We start from the raw sequence: 6,000 nt of genomic DNA, 5'->3' as shown, positions 1-6,000 counted from the left end.
CGGCCGGTGCCCTTGAACGGCCGTGTGGCGAGCTGGCCGGGGAAGGCTCGTGTCCAGCCGAGGCCGGGAGCCGCTGTCCCGGACCCGCTCGTCCTCCGCGTCCGTCTCCGACCCCCTCCCTCGGGGCCCAGGGTCCCGTCAGAAACAGGACGCGTTCTGGCCTCGTCCTCGAGACACCTGTCCACGGCGGCTCCCTTGGCAGCCGACTCCCCCGATGGCCGTGACCTTCCAGAGGAGCTGAAGGTCAGAGGCAGCGAGACCCGGTCCCCGCCGTGGGGACAGACGCTCGCGGTACGCCCTCCATATGGCTCAGTAATTTGGGATTTCTCACACGTCTCCGGGGAAGGCTGGAGGGGTTTGGCTGTGTCTCCTACGGCTTTGCAGCCTGTGTCTCTTCTCATCAATAAAAGATTGGGTTTACTCACTGTGGTGAGCCGAAAGTAAAAAACAGGTGCAGCTATACAATATTTCTCTTTAATTACTGTTGATGGAAAAGGAGGGAAAAGCACATGAGTGTGGAAATTAATTATTCCATATTGTTAGACCAGGATGAACTACTTACTAATTTTAACTGTGGCTTTATGTACAGAGTGTTGCTCAACATCATATTAATTCGAGTAAATATTAACAAACAGTTCTTTCCCCTCCCCTGCTGCCTCTGCTGCCCTGCTCCCTGCCCCCAGCCCCTGCAGTTTTCTCTCTCTCTCTCAATCTCCCCTGGGGGTTTCTTTCCCCTTCTCCTGTGCCGTGCACCTGAGTGTTACAAAGCTCCCTTTTAAGAAAAGCTTTTTTATTTCGGGGTTGCTTTCCTCCCTCCGCTGGCAGCCAGTCAGGTGCCCGGGACACACGCAGAAATGCAAGCAAACGCTTTTCTATTATTTACGCCTGTTCCCATGCCCGGTGAGGTTGGCAGCCCCCCATGGAAGGCGTCTGAGTGGCTGGTGGCACACCGGGTGGAGGGGGGGCACGTACGAGGCCCCCAGGGGCCGCGCGCCCCACCGAACAGAGGCTCCGCGCAGAACCGAGGGGCCCCGGACGCAGAGGAGAGTGGTGCTGGGTGCAGGCCTTGGCGTGTGCTCAGCAGATACTCACGGAGGGGCTGGTCCTTTTCTGGTACATCCTGAGTTGCCGGGACAAGAGCCAGGGGCTCCCGGGGGGACCTCTCTGCTGGAAGCTCAGACTGACCGTCACCGCGTTGTAACAAAACATCCAAAATGTGGTGGCTGACGGCCACGCGGGCCGCTGCAGCACAAGGGGGGCGGGGGAGGGGCTCAGCTGGGTGGTCTTTGCTCTCCGCCGGGGACGCTGGATGGCCACACACGGGGCCACCAGCGGCTCACATCGCGGCTTTAGCGCAGTGCCTCAGGGTGGTGGCCCGGGAGCCCCCACGGGGTCCAGGAGGCCCATCCCTCCTGAGCGGTGAGCTCCTGAACTCACCCCGAGGGTCCACAACATCTCCCCTCTGCTGCTGGCCGGGCAGACCGCTAGGACAGACGGGGAGGGACAGACGGCCTCTGTCGTGCGAAGGGCAGTGCAGGCCCGGTGCCCGCCTGAGGGCCGGGGGCCCAGCAGGTGCAGCAGGGGTTGCGGGCGGTGACGGAGAGGGCTTTGCCCCCAACAGCCTGGGCTCCACTGCGGCCACTTCACTCAGAGCGTGCGGTAGGTGTCTGCTCTCGGCCACTGACTCGGCCTCGTCATCTAAGCACAGAGCTCGGGTCTTACAGGATTCGTGGGAGCGTTAGGCCGGGTCACAGAGGAGGAGCCCGGGCTGGGGCCTGGAGTCCAGCAGACGCGTCCACGGGGCTCCCGCCGTCCAGGACGGCTGTTCGGCGAGGACGCTGATGCGCCGAGGGTCCGTGCGGCATGCCGCGTGGCCACAAGGAAAGTGTAGCGGGTTATAAAGCCCGATCGGAACAGGGGAGACGGAACCCCATCATCAAGACGCATCGTGTGGAGAGTTTTTCAAATGGGTTTCCAAAACCCGTTCCATGTTATGTGTGTGTGTCTGTGCGTGAGTGTGTCTGAGTGTGTGCGTGAGTGTGCGTGAGTGTCAGCTGGATCCCAGTGTTGCACTAGGACACGTCTCCTTCACTGGGATCCATGGCGGAACTCTGAAGGCCGGAGGGCCCGATGGGCGGCTGTCGATCGGAAGTACGGCCCGGAATGTTCCGGAGCCTCCGAGAACACAGGCTGGGAGGGACGCGCAGCAGACCCGCGGAGTGCACCAGCGCCCGGCCCGGGGACGCGCGGCCGTCGGCACCGACGACGTGGGGGAGCCCGGTGGGGCCAGCACGTGCCCGTGCCTGTTCTGAAGGTCACGCGCGGTCCTGAGATCATCTGTAGGAGGGGAGCTGCCCCCCCCAGGGCCTTCGGGGTCGTGAGCGGCCTCTGGGCCGCCCCCTGCCGCGGGGGAGAAGGGCCGGGCGGACACGGGTTGGGTTGGGGGAGTGAGGAGAGGGCCGGCCTGGGCGCTCCGGACTCCGACCTTCCCCTGGGAGCGCCCCGTCCCTTCCCGACTGTGCTGCCCGGACCTGCTGGGGCCAATCACAGCGCTTTCCTGGGCGTTTGGGGGTTTTATTGCTCAGCTCGGGCCCCGGGAAGACTTCCATCCGCCCTTTCCAGGGAACCGCGGGCCGGATGAGCGCGTCCCTGACGCCCGGCGGCAGCCCCTCCGCGCAGGCAGCGTGGCCGCGAGTCCAGGAGCCGGTGCATCCGTCTGCGTCAGCTCTGTGCCTGGCTTCCAGAGGTCTTCCCTAACAACCTGAAAAGGAAGCAGTTTGGGGGCCAGAACGGATGACGACGTCTGAGGTCATGCTGCGAACAGAGGCTGCCGCCCGGTGTCTCTCTTCCCGCCCACGGCGTCTGCAGGGGCGCAGGCCCCCGGAACGGGCACAGCCTGGAGGAGAGAGGCCCCCAGCCCAGCAACGGTCCCCGACATGGGCCGCCGGCCCAGCCCCCGGCGACCCCCGGGTCCGGCACAGCCGAGCGCCGTGGTCTCCGCTGCCTCGTCAGGAGCCGGGGGCTGAGTGATTGGTCCCCCTCCGGTGACGCTGCTCCCTGGATCCCATCTGACAAGTGCGGTTCGTTACGGCTGATGCGGACCGATGTCCCTGTTTATGGGAAGCGGCTAGGCCTGCTCTCAGGGGGCCGGTGGCCTGGTGGAAGCGGGGCGTGTGTGGGGCTGGCTCGCCGTGACCCCCGGCACCGGGAACAGGAAGGCCACGTGCGTGCTGCCCGCCGAGCGCAGGTCCCACGAGCTTCACGGTGGGAGGACGGTAACGTCTGGCAGCTGATGACGGCTCCTGGCACCACGGCCTGAGACTCGGCTTAGGTGATGCTCCCGTGGAGCACGAAACGACTTTCCACCAGCAGGTTGAGGGGAGGGTTGGGACCCTGGGGGGCCTGTCTTAGCCCACTGGGTGGCTGTAACGAAACACCTGGACCCGGCGGCTTGCACAGCACTCGCTGACTCCTCACGGTGCCAGAGGCCGGGGGTCCCAGCCGATCTGGCAAACGGCTTGCTGTGCCCTGGCCTGGCAGAGAGCGCCGTCTCTGGTGTCCCTTTCTCTTCCCGCAGGGTCGCTGGTCCCATCATGGGGCTCCGCTGTCCTGACCCCGCCCGGCCCAGTCTCCTGATAGCAGCCCGTCTGGGGTTAGCATTTCAACGCGTCAGTTTTGGGGGGGTCACGACCACACGCGTGCTCGGCAGGGGCGTGCAGGGAGCAGGAAGCCTCGGAAACGTCATCTGGGCAGTCAGAACACGCTTCAGCAGGTGACTCCCGGGGGGATCCCAAGGCACCCGCCTCCCTGGCTGTCCTCCTGACCATCCATCCTGGCACCAGCCCCGTGGCTCCAAGAGCCCCCGAACCCCGAGGCAGTGACCTTCCGCCCGGCTGGGGCAGCCGGGCCACCTGCCATTGCGACGTTCAAAGTTTGGACTGCCGTCCACAGTTAGGTAGCGCGTTGCACAACGCAGGTGCACATGCGTGAACACGCACGTGCACGCACTCACACCCACCTGTGTACACACAGGCACACACACACACATATAGACGTACACGGATGCACACGCACACAATTGTGCACACGCACAGGTACACATGTGCACACATATGGACACACACACACGCATGCATACACATGTGTGCACACACATGGTCACGTGTACACACGCATGTACACACGCACACACATATGCCCATGTGCACACAGGCACACGCACGTGCACACACACATGCACATGTACAAATATGCATACACACATACACACACGCACGCACACGCAAGAGCACGATGCACACACCTGCACACATGCACGTGTACACGCATACACATGTATGCACACGCATATGCATACATCTGCACGTGCACAGGCACACATACATAGACATGTGCACACATACATGCACACGCACACACGTGTGCACACACATGCACATGCACACAGGATTTCAGCAATTTCACCAAACAGCTAACTCTGGAGTGAATTCCCCAGACATTCCCTCTTCTACGCAACTTGTATTTTGTAAAAATCCTGGTCGCAACCTGATAACTGGTTCCATGACTCCCCGGGTCAGAACCCTTGGTTAAAACGACAGGAACACTGACAGCCGGTGCTTCCTGCAACTCCCGCTGACCTCGGCCGGGCAGGCCTCCGCGGAGGGGGCACCTGAGCCGGTGGGGGGGGGGGGACACATCGCCCTCCAGGCAGCAGCAGCACTTTGCCAACGTCCTGCAGGGAGGGACGTCCTGCAGGGGGGCAGCGGGGGAGGGGCAGTGGGGCCCGTCCTGGGGGGGGGTCACACGGCACACGAAAGAGTCTAGGCGATCCACGGGGGCCGGTGGGCAGGGCGGCACCAGTATGTGGGCAAAGAAACATCTCCCGTAGGAGCTCCCCTGGGGCTCTGCCCCCCGCCCCCGCCCCCCAGTCTCTTGCTTCAACCAGGCCTGTGCTTGTCCATGGCTGAGCGGACGTGGAGAGGGGGTAGTGGGAGGGGCTTAGGCATGGGGTCTGGGGTCTGGGGTCTGGGGTCTGGGGTCTGAGCCGGGATGGAGGAGAGGTCTCAGAAGCTCCTCCAGTTCCAGAGGGTGCAGTTACCTCGTCAGGGGCCACCGTGCGTGACCCCGGGAGCAGGCTCGGCCCCCCCAGCGGGCACCCCTTCCTGCGCACAAACTCCCTGCCTGCCTCATCCCGAGCTGGAGATTTTCTTCTTTGCTCTGCTTTTTTTTTTTTTTTTGGCTTCTGTTTAAAATTAATTCCACAACACTGAATAACCTTCCCCCACAAGGTTGGAGTTAATCAGCCTGAATTATTAAGATCTTTACAATTAAATGAGCTCATACCGGGAGGAGGAAAGTTTACTTATTATCTATTTTAAGAGCTTGAATAATTATTAGCCCCGCGACTTACTGTCGATCCCCAGCGACTTCCGCGGTGGACACCAATGACTTTAGAGGGCGCTGGGCCAGGAGGCCTGGCACGGGGAGAGGCCTGCCCAGACCAGTGAGTCCCGGCAGAGGGCCGGAGGGCACGGGGTGTGCCGCTCAGCACGGACAGACCTGTCTCCATTCTACAGGTAGAACCTGGGCTCGAGACGGGACCTTACGAAGGGACGATTTCCTCCCCGGAGGGGGTCCTCACCGGGTGGGGGGCACTGCCAGCCTCGTCTGGATCGTTGTGCTTCTCGGACCTCATGCCTGCTGCCTATGAGGGCAGACGGACCCAGACGGACCCAGATACGGAGGCTTTCAGAAGTCCGGAGGAGGGGGCTCAGCCCAGAAACAGGGTCCCCCTGAATTGCTCCCAAATGTGCAACCTTGATGATCCACGCACACTCTGGCTTATGAGTCTGGGGGGTCCCCTGCTTTGGTCCTCGCCGACCTAGCTCACCAGAACCCACAACCCACGGGGTCCCTGGAGGGGCTGACGCCTGCTTGGACGTCTGCCTCGGGGGTGGGTCCTCTGCAGTTGCTGGCCTCACAGTTCTCTGTGGCGGAGGC

Source organism: Lynx canadensis, chromosome E1 (genome assembly GCF_007474595.2).
Source record: "Lynx canadensis isolate LIC74 chromosome E1, mLynCan4.pri.v2, whole genome shotgun sequence".
Classification (NCBI taxonomy): Eukaryota; Metazoa; Chordata; class Mammalia; order Carnivora; family Felidae; genus Lynx; species Lynx canadensis.
The sequence above is the reverse complement of the archived record's forward strand: the minus strand, read 5'-3'. Positions refer to the sequence as shown.